Genomic DNA, 15116 nt, shown 5'->3' on the forward strand with positions numbered 1-15116 from the left:
TTTTTTAATTAACTATTTAAGATCACGTGATCTGGCCCCACTTCTTCCTTTTGACTTCTTTTCTGAGCATGCTCAGTTGCAATAACTGATTGTAAAGGATGTATTAAAAAAGAAAGAAAAAAAGAAAACAACGGACACAGGCTGAGGTTACATGCGTTACCATAGACTTCAATGTTAAATTTATTGCATTAGACATTATGATGTCAATTGTTTCTGCTTTTTTACAGATTTTAACTAATAGTTACACGCATTTTTACATGGTGGGAGTTGTAGTTTTGAAACAGCCGGAGGTCCACAGTTTGAAGACCATGCTTGATCAATTGAACAATGAATAGACGTGATACCCAACCCATACACCTATATATTACATAGAGCCCAAACTCCACCCTTCTTACAACTGGCTGCCAGCCCATAGTACCAGCTGCTCCCATTACATCAAAAGGGAAGTTTTATAACCAGCTGTAATAAGGGAGGGAGGAGGTGTAATCTTAGACTTTGCTCTATGAGGGATTCGGCATAGAGAGCTAACTCTTTAAGAGCCAGCTGTGCAGAACCCCCCCTTCTTGTGTATAGCAATCTCCCTTATGAATAAGACCCGGAGATGATGGGACCTGGCTAGACATGTCTATAGCAGCCGTGTTGGAAGGGTTGGGCACGATGAGCTAATAACCTCCATCCAGGAAATAAGCGTGGGGTGACGGTTGGACTCTGCCACTTTAAGATGATTATCTGCGGTTCAAAGAGAAACAACATCCCCGTCCCGCAGAATTTCTGGAACATGCACCCACCTTCCCACAAGTATACGTGTAGTGTCACCTTACAGGAGCGACCGCGCCAGCTGCCAGACTCTTGGAAGTCTCTTTTCTTTGTTACATGGCTCATTTACTTTTACCCATCAATTCCTTCACAGCAAAAGCTCTGGTGTTTATTTAGTCAATTCCATTAGAGTCTCCATTATGGTGGATTCACACGTCGCAGATCTATTGCAGGAATTTCTACGACTGAAAAGCAGTTCCATAAATGTACAGGATTTCTTTGAGCCCCATTTGGTTAAGCGAGACAGTCAAAAAAAGAGGGAGAGGTATTAGTAGTAGAGAGGGAAGTGCTCATGGGTGTAAAGGGAGAGTTATTAGCAGTAGAGAGAAAGGTGCTCATAGGTTTATAGGGAGAGATATAAGCAGAAGAAGGAAGTGATCATGTGTGTATAGGGATGGGTATTAGCAGAAGAGAAGTGATCATGTGTGTATAGGGAGAGGTATTAGCAGTAGAGAGGAAGGTGCTCATAGGTGTATTAGGACATATATTAGCAAAAGAGGAAAGTGCTCATGTGTGTATAGGGAGAGGTATTAGCAGAAGAGAGACGTGATCATGTTTGTGTATAGTGGGAGGTATTAGCAGAAGAGGGTAGTGCTCATGGGTGTATAGGGGGAGGTATTAGCAGAAGAGAGAAGTGCTCATGCGTGTATAGGGGGAGGTATTAGCAGAAGAGGGAAGTGCTCATGGGTGTATAGGGAGAGGTATTAGCAGTAGAGGGAAGTGCTCATGGGTGTATAGCTAGAGGTATTAGCAGTAGAGGGAAGTGCTCATGGGTGTATAGCTAGAGGTATTAGCAGTAGAGGGAAGTGCTCATGCTGCTGTACAGAACACTGGTGAGACATCACTTGGAGTATTGTGCGCAGTACTGGAGACCATATTTCCTGAAGGATATGGATACTCTAGAGAGAGTTCAGAGAAGATACTAAACTAGTACATGGATTGCAGGATAAAACTTACCAGGAAATGTTAAAGGACCTTAACATGTATAGAAGAAAGAAGAGGCAGAGGGGATATGATAGAGACTTTTATATACATAAAGGGAATCAACACGGTAAAGAAGGAGAGCATATATAAAAGAAGAAAAACTACCACAAGAGGACATAGTTTTATATGCAGGGTTTCTGCAGTAATATCAGGAAGTATTCCTTTACTGAGAGAGTAGTGGATGCATGGAATAGCCTTCCTGCAGAAGTGGTCGCTGCAAATACAGTGAAGGAGTTTAAACATGCATGGGATAAGCATAAGGTTATCCTTCATATAAGATAGGGATAGGCGTAAGGCTATCCTTCATATAAGATAGGAATAAGCATAAGGCTATCTTTCATATAAGATAGAGATAGACATAAGGCTATCCTTCATATAAGATAGGGATAGGCATAAGGCTATCCTTCATATAAGATAGAGATAGGTATAAGGCTATCCTTCATATAAGATAGGGATAGGCATAAGACTATCCTTCATATAAGATAGGCATAAGGCTATCCTTCATATAAGATAGAGATCGGCATAAGGCTATCCTTCATATAAGATAGAGATAGGCATAAGGCTATCCTTCATATAAGATAGGGATAGGCATAAGACTATCCTTCATATAAGATAGAGATAAGCATAAGGCTATCCTTCATATAAGATAGGGATAGGCAAAAGACTATCCTTCATATAAGATAGGCATAAGGCTATCCTTCATATAAGATAGAGATCGGCATAAGGCTATCCTTCATATAAGATAAGGATAGGTATAAGGCTATCCTTCATTTAAGATAGAGATAGGCATAAAGCTATCCTTCATATAAGATAGAGATAGGTATAAGGCTATCCTTCATATAAGATAGTGATAGGCATAAGGATATCCTTCATATAAGATAGAGATAGGTATAAGGTTTTCCTTCATATAAGATAGAGATAGGCATAAGACTATCCTTCATATAAGAGAGATAGGAATAAGGCTATCCTTCATATAAGATAGGGATAGGCGTAAGGCTATCCTTCATATAAGATAGGAATAAGCATAAGGCTATCCTTCATATAAGATAGAGATAGGTATAAGGTTTTCCTTCATATAAGATAGAGATAGGTATAAGGTTTTCCTTCATATAAGATAGAGATAGGCATAAGACTATCCTTCATATAAGAGAGATAGGAATAAGGCTATCCTTCATATAAGATAAGGATAGGAATAAGGCTATCCTTCATATAAGATAGGACCAGGGACTATTCATATTATTTAGAACATTGGACAGACTAGATGAGCCAAATGTTTTTTTCATCTGCCGACACCTTCTATGTTTCTGCAACAAATGAGTTGCATGTGAATATAATTTTAAGATGCCCATACACATAGGGTAAATGTGCGCCAAACCTGAAATCTTTATGTATGACAAACTCCACAATGATCTTATTACAGTGCTGACCTTACTACTATTGGACCCTTCAGTTGTATGTATATGTGTGTATATATAAAGCTTGGTCTAGCCACTGGAGATGACCTTCCCAGGGCCTGTTAGTCTTGCTCCAATTCATGTTCCTTCTGCTTCATATCTAGTCTCCTCTATGACTACTGGCATGGCCTGTGTGCCATATGGTTAGTGCTGGTGCCCTGCAGAACTGGGACCCTGGGACGGCATCTGACTGGGGTGACATATGACATACGGCTTGTGCACGTTCTCCTAGAGCAGTGTTTCCCAACCAGGGTGCCTCCTGCTGTGGCAAAACTACAACTCCCAACATGCCCGGACAGCCAACGGCTGTCCGGGCATGTTTGGAGTTGTAGTTTTGCAACAGCTGGAGGCACCCTGGTCAGGAAACAGTGTCCTAGAGAATCCTGGTTTCGACCACACTGGTGTGAGATCGTCCACAGCGCAGTGGTTTCCTACCCATGACGGCTGCAGGTTGGGTTTTGTAGTTTTGCATGTTGGGTGTTGTGTTTTGTAGTTTTGCAACAGCTGGAGAACCGCAAGTTGGAAAGGACTGTTCTATAGTGTGTATGTCTGAAATACGGAATTGTGAGCGTCTGTGGAGAGACTGACTGAGTAAAGGGAATTCACTGCACAAATATTCCTACAATGTCACTGGGTTTGTTATGAACATTTCTCAGACTCCGACAGACAGATTTACAGTGCTATGCAGGAGTCTAGAAAAGCTGAGTAACAAACCTAATGTGAGCTATAAGGGTATGTTTTTCTGCAATAATTTTTTTGCTGCATTAAAGGGGTACTCCGGTGGAAACCACATTTTTCTTTTAAATGCGAACTGGTGCTAGAAAGTTAAACAGATTTGTAAATTATAAATTTACAAATTCTATATAAAAGCCTTAAAGGGGTACTCCGGTGAAAACCTTTTTTCTTTTAAATCAACTGGTGCCAGAAAGTTAAACATATTTGTAAATTACTTCTAGTAAAACATCTTAATCCTTCCTGTACTTATTAGCTGCTGAATACTACAGAGGAAATTATTTTCTTTTTGGAATGCTCTCTGATGACATCACGAGCACAGTGCTCTTTGCCGACGTCATTATAATAATAATAAGTCTTTATTTATTGTTGTCCTTAGTGGGATTTGAACCCAAGTCCCCCGCACTGCAAGGCAGCAGTGCTAATCACTGAGCAACCATGCTGCCCTTAGCATACATCTGCTATGCACAGTTGCTAAAATGGACAGAGATGTCAGCAGAGAGCACTGTGCTCGTGAGGTCATCAGTGTTCCAAAAAGAAAGGAATTTCCTCTGTAGCATTCAGCAGCTAATAAGTACTGGAAGGATTAAGATGTTTTAATAGAAGTAATTTACAAATATGTTTAACTTTCTGGCACCAGTTGATTTAAAAGAAAAAAGGTTTTCACCGGAGTACCCCTTTAATCCTCCCAGTACTTATTAGCAGCTGTATACTACAGAGGAAATTCTTTTCTATTTGAATTTCCTTTCTGTCTGACCACAGTGCTCTCTGCTGACACCTCTATCCATGTCAGGAACTGTTCAGAGCAGGATAGATTTGCTATGGGGATTTGCTCCTACTATGGACAGTTCCTGACAGAGCAGAGAGCACTGTGGTCAGACAGAAAGGAAATTCAAAAAGAAAAGAACTTCCTGTGGAGCATACAGCAGCTGAAAAGTACTGGAAGGATTGAGATTTTTAAATACAAGTAATTTACAAAACTGTTTACATTTCTAGCACCAACTGATTAAATTTTTTTTTATTTTTTTTTTTACAGCGGAGTACCCCTTTAAAGCTGCAGGTTTAGCCATGGTGGATTTTCCATTAAAGTTAATGAAAACTGCTGAGGGTGTGAACATGCCCTAATTTTCAATGGTGTAATTTAAATTTTCAGCTTCAGTATACCCCAAGGCAGCGTTTCCCAACCAGGGTGCCTCCAGCTGTTGTGAAACTACAACTACCAGCATGCCCGGACAGCCAAAGGCTGTCCGGGCATGCTGGTAGTTGTAGTTTCACAACAGCTGGAGGCACATTGGCTGGGAAACACTGCCCTAAGGGTATACTAAAGCAGAAAATTTAAATTACACCATTCACACCATTGAAAATTAAAAAATGCACCATTAAAAATGGCCCGGATTCGCCAATTATTTTACACAGAATCTGCCGGGAAAATTCTAAGTTCCATTGTACAAAAGGCTTTTTAATAGGATTATTCATGCTCATGAATCCAATTCTTCATCGGAAGTTCTACGAAGAAGCGGCAAGATCCATTTGAAACCAATGAGAAGCTGCTGCAAGCAAAATCCACTCATAATTCCAAGCGTAATCTCTGTAGTGTGAACGAGCCCAAAAAGCGGCCATGTTGGTCGTCACTCATCTTTGCCGGAAACAGACAAACGGTTAGACTTCCATTTCTTGCTAACTTCTTTAGACGTAGATGGGATTATTTGTTAGGCTGTGTTTACATCACATTTGTGACGACCAGTCGGTACGTTATCTAGGAAAACTACGGACCGACATGTAAAAGGTGTCTATAGGATTAGATTAGTCTGACTCATGTGAGAAGACTGTCCTGTTGGCTTCTATCTGGACGGTAAATGGGAATACCAGAAAAAAAGGGACAGATTAGTAGACTATACTATTCTACACAATAGTATCCAATAAAAAAATTTAAAAAAAATAAACAATAATGGGATTATCCATCCAGTAATATTGATGGATAGATCATCAATATTAGATCAGTGGGCTCTGTCCCCCCAGTCTCTTCAATGCTTACTTTAAAGGGGTACTCTGGTGGAAAATATTTTTATTTTATTTTTATAAATCAACTGGTGCCAGAAAGTTAAACAGATTTGTAAATTACTTCTATTAAAAAAAAATCTTAATCCTTCCAGTACTTTGTAGCAGCTGTATACTACAGAGGAAGTGCTTTTCTTTTTGGATTGCTCTTCAGTCCCGACCACAGTGCTCTCTCTGCTGACATCTCTGTCCATTTTAGGAACTGTCCAGAGCAGCATAGGTTTGCAATGGGGATTTTCTCCTGCTCTGGATAGTTCCTAAAATGGACAGCAGAGGTCAGCAGAGAGCACTGTGGTCGTGACGAAAGAGAATCCAAAAAGAAAAGCATTTCCTCTGTAGTATACAGCCACTAAGAAGTTCTGGAAGGATTAAGATTTTTTTTTAATAGAGTTAAAGGGGTACTCTGGTACCAGAAAGTTAAACAGATTTGTAAATTACATCTATTTCTGTACGGTTTGTGACAGTGTAACAGTGATGAAAGGACCTGCAGGCATTTGGTCCGGGTGAAAAAACGTATATTGAAAGTCAATGGGAACGGTAGAGAACCGTATGTGCGTAAGGTTCCATGCGGTTTGCACCCCAAGTTTTTTTGACTTTGCACTAGGGATCGACCCATATCGATACTCTGTGGAGGTTAGGGCCGACAGCCGATAACTAGAGAAGAGCGAACTTACAGTAAATTCGATTTGTCACGAACTTCTCGGCTCGGCAGTTGATGACTTTTCCTGCATAAATTAGTTCAGCTTTCAGGTGCTCCGGTGGGCTGGAAAAGGTGGATACAGTCCTAGGAAAGAGTCTCCTAGGACTGTATCCAACTTTTCCAGCCCACCGGAGCACCGGAAAGCTGAACTAATTTATGCAGGATAAGTCATCAACTGCCGAGCTGAGAAGTTCGTGACGAATCAAATTTACAGTAAGTTCGCTCATCTCTACCGATAACTTATACTGATATTCCGGTATAAGTTATCGGCTATTTATTCCCCCTCCCCCCTGCGACACCGCTGCAGATCATTGATTTAAAGCGGGCGCTTTAAATCAATGAACTAAAGCAGCTTTTGCTGTGCCAGAGACCGCCGCCGCCACCCGCTTCTCTCCCCATGCTTGTCCTGGGGTCCTGAGTCCTATCGCCGCCACCGCGCCCCCCCCCCCCCACCACCACCACCACCGCCGCACGGTGCTGCACCCCCTACCGCACTGCCCCTGCCAGAGACCGCCACTGCCCCCCCCATTCCTGGTTTTATAATTACCTGTTCCCGGGGTCCGCGCTACTTCTGGCTCCAGCGGCGTCCTCCTGAGCTGTCACTGTGCGCACTGACGGTGACGTCGCGTTGAGGACGTCACTCGTCATTGCGCTGCGCAGCGCACATCGTAAAACAGGACGCCGCAGGAGCCAGAAATAGCACGGACCCCGGTAATTATAAAATCAACGTTTCGACCTTTACAGATGCATGAGAAAGACCTCTGTGAAGGTCGAAATGTTGCTTCTTTGTACCACATGGGTGAATAAACCACTTTGCGTTTGAAAACCATTTTGGAGTGCCGTCTTCCACCTCTTCTTTGTCCCCTTTTATGGTATTTATTATCATACAGTAGAACCCTATGGGTGGTAGATGCCCCGTCTGGCATTCTACATATACATAATGATGTGAACATAGCCTTATCTACTTCTATAGAGCCACATCTTCTAAGGAGGGCTGCCTGCGCCGTGTATATTGTCACGTGGGTACATCCTCTTAGAATATATGTAACATGCCCCAGGCCTGGATAGTTTTAGGTTATGGAAAACTCCTGTCAACGCATATTAATATTAAAAAGCTGAAAAAGCCAATGAGGTGTAAGCGTGTGCACGATACAATTCAAAAAGCACAAACTGGAAAAAATAAAAAATAAATAAAAAATAAAAGATTCTCTTCGGAGATTAAAACAACGATGAATTATTTATCTCTCGAGCCAATCATACGGAGTGTTTACCACCCCCCGGGGGCCCCGGCTTTAATCTACTTTTATCTAATGAAAGGGGCCCCGACTCTGTGACTTTCTCATCTTGTCATGACAGACGTACAAAGCAAAGGGAGGGGGGGGGGGGGGTGTTCATTCACACCCGCTTGGAGTGACCCCATTTAACAGCAATAGGACATCCATTCATGTGGCGCTCGTGAAGGAGTCCTATGAATTATTCTGTGCCTCTGTGGAGATGCTGTCGTTCAGAGGCGGTGCGATTGGCCGGTCCGTCAGGGTTAGCGGTGGGGGGGGGGGGGGGGGGGGGTACTGAGCCTTCATAGAGGTAATCAGTTATGACATACTTCCAGCTACATCAGCTCACGCGGCTATGACCTATTTGTAAAGTCCGAGGCTCCTAAGTGACCGTGTCAGCTTTAATTTGGGCTTGTCGATCGGAGGGTTAAAGACAAATCTGAACCCCCCCACCTCACCCCACCCCCGGAGGAAAATCCTGTCCCTGATACAGGCAATGCAAAGACAAAAGCTTGCACAGTCATTTACATTCAGTGCCGGCCATGCAGAGCTCACGTGGTGCCAACAAAGCAACGTAACTGCAGACGTCGGATGGAAGATTTAGGAGAGGGAGCAGCGCTGCACGTGCATCAGGACAACCACTAGATCAGGGTTTCCCCAACCTGGGTGCCTCCAGCTGTTGCAAAACTACGACTCCCTGGAAGTCGTAGTTTTGCAACAGCTGGAGGCACCCAGGTTGGGGAAACAATGCACTAGATATAGACAACCTCTCTACTACTGTCACTGTGTAACCACTGCTCTATTTGTTAGTCTCAATGACTGGGGTAATGATCGTGAAGCAGGACGATCAGGATGATGGGATTGGAATGGGAATTACTTTGGGTATCCCTTTTTTTTTTTTTTTTTTTTTTATATAACCTAGATCAGTGGTCTCAAAACTGTGGCCCTTCAGATGTTGCAAAACTACAGCCATTGGTTGTCTGGTCATGTTGGGAGTTGTAGTTTTGCTACATCTGGAGGTCCACAGTTTGGAGACCACTGATCTAGGTTCTAAAAAAAAAAATAGATAGATAGATATAGATAGATATGAGATAGATAGATATGAGATAGATATGAGAGAGATAGATAGATCGATATAAGATAGATATATAAGCTCGATAGATATATAAGATAGATACATAACATAGATAAGATAGATAGATATATAAGATAGATAGATATATGAGATAGATAGATCTATGAGATAGATAGATATATGAGATAGATAGATATATGAGATAGATAGATATAGGAGATAGATAGAGATAGATAGATATAAGAGATAGATAGATATAAGAGATAGATAGATATAGGAGATAGATAGATATAGGAGATAGATAGATGGGATAGATAGATAGATAGATAGGAGACAGATAGATATGAGAGATAGATATGAGAGATAGATATGAGAGATAGATATGAGAGATAGATATGAGAGATAGATATGAGATAGATAGATATGAGATAGATAGATATGAGATAGATAGATATGAGATAGATAGATATGAGATAGATAGATATGAGATAGATAGATATGAGATAGATAGATATGAGATAGATATGAGATAGATAGATATGAGATAGATAGATATGAGATAGATAGATAGATAGATATGAGATAGATATGATATAGATAGATATGATATAGATAGATAGATAGATAGATAGATATGATATAGATAGATATGATATAGATAGATAGATAGATAGATATGAGATAGATAGATAGATAGATAGATAGATATGTGATAGATAGATATGATATAGATAGATATGAGAGAGATAGATAGATATGAGAGAGCTAGATAGATATGAGAGAGCTAGATAGATAGATATGAGAGAGATAGATAGATAGATATGAGAGAGATAGATAGATAGATAGATATGAGAGAGATAGATAGATAGATAGATATGAGAGAGATAGATAGATATGAGAGAGAGAGAGATAGATATGAGAGAGATAGATAGATATGAGAGAGATAGATATGAGAGAGATAGATAGATATGAGAGAGATAGATAGATATGAGAGAGAGAGAGATAGATATGAGAGAGAGAGAGATAGATATGAGAGAGATAGATAGATATGAGAGAGAGAGATAGATATGAGAGAGATAGATAGATATGAGAGAGAGAGAGATAGATATGAGAGAGATAGATTGATAAAAATAAAAAAAAGATAAAGTAGCAGCACAAACAAATAAAATGGTGTTGGTACAAGCAGCCTGCCAACCTTGGTCACAGGTCCATGTTCCAGATAAAGAGAAAAAATGGCTGCAGCACTCCAAAAGTTCAATAGAAAAACGTGGGTAGCTTTATTCTATATTCAAATACAAGCATGTATTTGAATATGGAATAAAGCTACCCACATTTTTCTACTGAACTTTTGGAGTGCTGCAGCCATTTTTTTTTCTTTATCTAGATAGATATATAGATAGTTATAGATATGAGATCTATAGATAGATGGATAGATAAAAGATAGGCGATAGATAGATATGAGGTAGACAATAGGAGATGGATAGATTTGAGCATGATGAATCTTAAGTCTAATCCTTTTGTCCTCAGGAGAGATAAGCCTCCACTGGATGATTCTGGCAGCGGCTTAGGGCTAGTTCACACGGCCAATGTACTTCAGTAAATGAAGCTCCATCCGTCTGTCCGCTGTAAGGACGAGAGTTGAGCATTTTTTTTTGTCTCTCCACTCAACTCCTGCAAAATACCGGACACCCAACGGACCCCATTTAAGTCAATGGGACCCGGAGGTGTCAGTTGTGCTTCGATCCGCTTTTTCGGGGGGGATGGACCCTAATCAGGTCCGAGCCAAACGGCTGAGTAAACTTACTCCTTACTCCTCGATCCCTTTCAAGAACATGTGCACACTCAACTGAACAGAGTGTGCATGTGTATGGGAAGGAATAGCTGTCAGTGAAATGAGCATTTAGTTGACACCTATTGAGGATCTATGGCCAACCTTTAGTTGCAGCAGTTATCTAGCGGATGAGTCTGCATCAATTTACATATTTATATATTTTGTAAGTTTAATAATTTTTTTAAACAAATTCAAATACATTTTTATGCATATTTATCCTCAGAAATAAAGTCAGTTGTAGGTCAGTGGATTTTACCAGGTAATATATGTAGATTTTGCTGATATTATGCAGTGGAAGATATCCACCCGGTTCTGGCCCACCCCCGGAGGGATTTCTTACTGTAAGACACAGGGAAGTGTGAAATAAAATGGCCTTCAGTAAAATAGAAGACGACAAGGTTCATATATAAGAGATGAAGGAATGGGCTCGGCCCCGCTCAGCCACTTTGACGTGTCACTGTCACGGATGTGTAGAGGAACACTGACTGCAAGGGACGTGATGTGTTCCAGCCTAAGGACCCAGTCATATGTCATAAAGCACTGTACGCTTCTGTGCCGCAGAACACATGACAAGGCAGCTGAAGGTGACAATGCACGGCACATTTTAAGAATGATTTTTTCCTTCAGTCCTCTCCAAAGAGAAATTGTCCTTGTTACTAAGGAACAGACCCACAAGGTCCTTGTACTGAATGACTGCCGCTAATAATGTTCTCTTTCCATTGAAGCCTGTTCATTAAAAAGGGGCATACCCATCTGAAAGTGACGGCAGAGCGCTAGGATATGGCCATCAGGGGGTCCAATCTCTGAGACCCTCCACGGATCGCAGGAATGAAGGACAACACAGGATGGTACAGTGCTGCACCCCCTGCAGAGTTTTTCTATGCACAGCGGTGCTACCAGCTATGCAGGGAACTAAAGCCGCCCAATTCTAGTAAATGCTTCTGCAACGCAATTGCACAACCGGGAGACCGCGATGCAGGGAACAGATGCTGTCCCATTCACATCAATGCGTCTGCACTGAAACTGCAGGATAACCTGGAAAGGCTGTGCAGGGAAAAACAGTCAAGATGACGCAGCGCTATAGAGCAATGTTACCCCTTCATTCCTGTGATTAGTCATAATTGGATCTAGGGATGTCCTGATACAGATACTGGTATTGGGACCGATACTGGACATTTGCACAAGTACTTGTACTCGTGCAAATGTCCCCGATACCTAATCCGATACCTGTCAGCAGGAGTCCCGCCAGCAGGTATCACGGAGGTGCGGTAAGTCACCTCCACTCTTCGCTCACAAGCTATGCAGTGCGTTCAGCAGCTGAGCACACATCATACCCGGGACCCGTATTAACCCTTTAGACGACGCAATCAAAGTTGATCGCGGTGTCTAAAAGTCCTGAGATGTACTGGCAGTTAGCTCAGGGATGCTGATTAGGTTCACCGCGGTGTCCCGATCAGCTGTGAGGATGGCCGGAGGTCCCATACCCTGCTCCGTGCGTCCGATTGTTGCTCCTTTACTGCTGCTAGCCATGGCAGGCAGTGGTAAAGGAGCTCCAATAACACAGATCAATGCTATGCTATGGCATATCATTGATTAGTGTATGCAATCTACAGATTGCTTGTAATACTCCGCTATGGGGACTAAAAAAGTGGACTTTTTTTTTTTTTTTTAAATAAAAAAAAAAAAGTGAATTAATCCCTACCTAATAAAAAAATTTAATCACCCCCTTTTCAAAAAAGTTTAAATAAAAAAAGTCATTTCTCTTATATAAAAATAAATAAAAATAAAATAAATTTCCCATTATTTCATACGGGCGGATCCACCGCATATTTTACAATGTGGATCCACCGTCGAAAGACCACTACAGAAGGAGCACTTTAGATGTGCAATAAGCCGCTACGAGCAGACACACTGAAGACATGCGCGGTGTACTCGCACACATCCCGGCCGCTCCCCCTGCTCCATGAGCTAGGCTGAGAGTGGCCGCAATGTGTGCGTATACTGCGCATGCGCGTTGCGACTCAATGAAAAAACCCTGAAAAAATTATCGGTAATTGGTATCGGCGAGAAAAAGTATTGGTACTCGTACTATGTCTTAAAAGAAAAAAAAAAAGGGAAACGCTGCTCAGGAGATAGGAATAGATGGCACCAGAATGTACTATGGAAAAAATAAATAAACCAGTGGGAACAGTGTGATGGACAATAATCTGCAGAGAAATCAGAGTGTGATGGACAATAATCTGCAGAGAAACCTTGTGTCATCATATGGATGTTATTGCAACAGGTGCCACCTATATAATCAGAAAAAAAGCCACAGCTTCCCTGCAGAAGTTATTCAGGGATGGCTTAAGGAACATGACAAAGAGCCCAAAGTGTTAACTTTGCCTCCAAATACTCCAGATTAGAGATGAGCGAATTTACTGTAAATTCGATTCGTCACGAACTTCTCGGCTCGGCAGTTGATGACTTTTCTTGCATAAATTAGTTCAGCTTTCCGGTGCTCCCGTGGGCTGGAAAAGGTGGATACATTCCTAGGAAAGAGTCTCCTAGGACAGTATCCACCTTTTCCAGCCCACGGGAGCACCGGAAAGCTGAACTAATTTATGCAGGAAAAGTCATCAACTGCCGAGCCGAGAAGTTTGTGACGAATCAAATTTACTGTGAGTTCGCTCATCTCTACTCCAGATCTCAAAATGATCGATCATCTGTGGGATGTGCTGGAAAGAAAAAAAATGTATGATCCACAGAGGCCGCATCTCACAACTTAAATTATTTAAAGCAGTGGTGTTCAACCTGCGGACCTCCAGATGTTGCAAAACTACAACTCCCAGCATGCCCGGACAGCCGTTGGCTGTCCGGGCATGCTGGGAGTTGTAGTTTTGCAACATCTGGAAGTCCGCAGGTTGGAGACCACTGATTTAAAGCATCTATTGATGGTCTCAGTGGAAGGATATCTGTATTTGAAACAACTGAGCACTCTCAATCTGGACATTGATTTCCCATAGACTTGGCATGGGACTTTGGGCAAATAGGCCTTCAGATCATAGGGCTTGCCACAAATGTTAAACAGTGGGACCATCATTAGGAGGGAAGCTAGAGATGAGCGAACTTACAGTCAATTCGATTCGTCACGAACTTCTCGGCTCGGCAGTTGATGACTTTTCCTGCATAAATTAGTTCAGCTTTCAGGTGCTCCGGTGGGCTGGAAAAGATGGATACATTCCTAGGAGACTCTTTCCTAGGACTGTATCCACCTTTTCCAGCCCACCGGAGCACCGGAAAACTGAACTAATTTATGCAGGAAAAGTCATCAACTGCCGAGCCGAGAAGTTCGTGACGAATCGAATTTACTGTAAGTTCGCTCATCTCTAAGGGAAGCTTTAAAGGGGTACTCCACTGGAAAAAAAATTATTTTTTCTTTTTTTATCAGATTTGTAAATGACTTCTATTTAAAAATCTTAATCCTTCCAGTACTTATCAGTTGACGTACACTCCACAGAAAGTTTTTTTCTTTTTCAATTTCTTTTCAGTCTGACCACAGTGCTCTCTGCTGACACCTCTGTCCATTTTAGGAACTGTCCAGAGCAGGAGAGGTTTGCTATGGGGAGTTGGTCCTAATCTGTACAGTTCCTGACACAGACAGAGGTGTCAGCAGAGAGCACTGTGGTCAGACAGAAAGGAAATTTAAAAAGAAAAGAACTTCCTGTGGAGCATACAGCAGCTGATAAGTACTGGAAGGATTAAGATTTTTAAATAGAGATCATTTACAAATCTGTTTAACTTTCTGGCACCAGTTGATTTAAAAAAAAAAAAAAAAAAAAAAAAAAAAAAAGGTTTCCAGTGGACTACCCCTTCAAAGGAAGTGCTGCTAATGTCTCGGTCAGATGCCAAAGAAAACCTTCACAGGTCTAAGGAGTCCAGGCCATGACAGGTCAAAGCGACAGTGTTAGGCTGGGTCCACACTACGTTTTGTCCCATACGGGAGCGCATACGGCAGGAGGGAGCTAAAACCTCGCGTTCCCGTATGTGACCGTATGCGCTCCCGTATGTCATTCACTTCAATGAGCCGACCGGAGTGAAACGTTCGGTCCGGTCGGCTCATTTTTGCGCCGTATGCGCTTTTACAACCGGACCTAAAACTGTGGTCAACCACGGTTTTAGGTCCGGTTGTAAAAGCGCATACGGCGCAAAA

The 15116-nt window shown here is 41.9% G+C and overlaps 1 protein-coding gene across 9 annotated transcripts in view; it reads right to left on the minus strand.

The window, feature by feature from the left end:
• SIPA1L3 (signal induced proliferation associated 1 like 3) overlaps window positions 1-15116 on the minus strand; it is a 215151-nt gene that overhangs the window by 101443 nt on the left and 98592 nt on the right. The window contains exon 1 of one of the 9 annotated variants that reach the window (XM_056537651.1): window positions 7292-7310. The exons of the other annotated variants lie outside the window; for them this stretch is intronic. The gene's annotated coding sequence lies outside the window, so the exon portion shown is untranslated. Of the gene's footprint in view, window positions 1-7291; window positions 7311-15116 lie in introns of those variants that run through there. 9 annotated transcript variants of the gene reach the window in all.

This window comes from Hyla sarda, chromosome 9 (genome assembly GCF_029499605.1).
Source record: "Hyla sarda isolate aHylSar1 chromosome 9, aHylSar1.hap1, whole genome shotgun sequence".
NCBI classification, from domain to species: Eukaryota; Metazoa; Chordata; class Amphibia; order Anura; family Hylidae; genus Hyla; species Hyla sarda.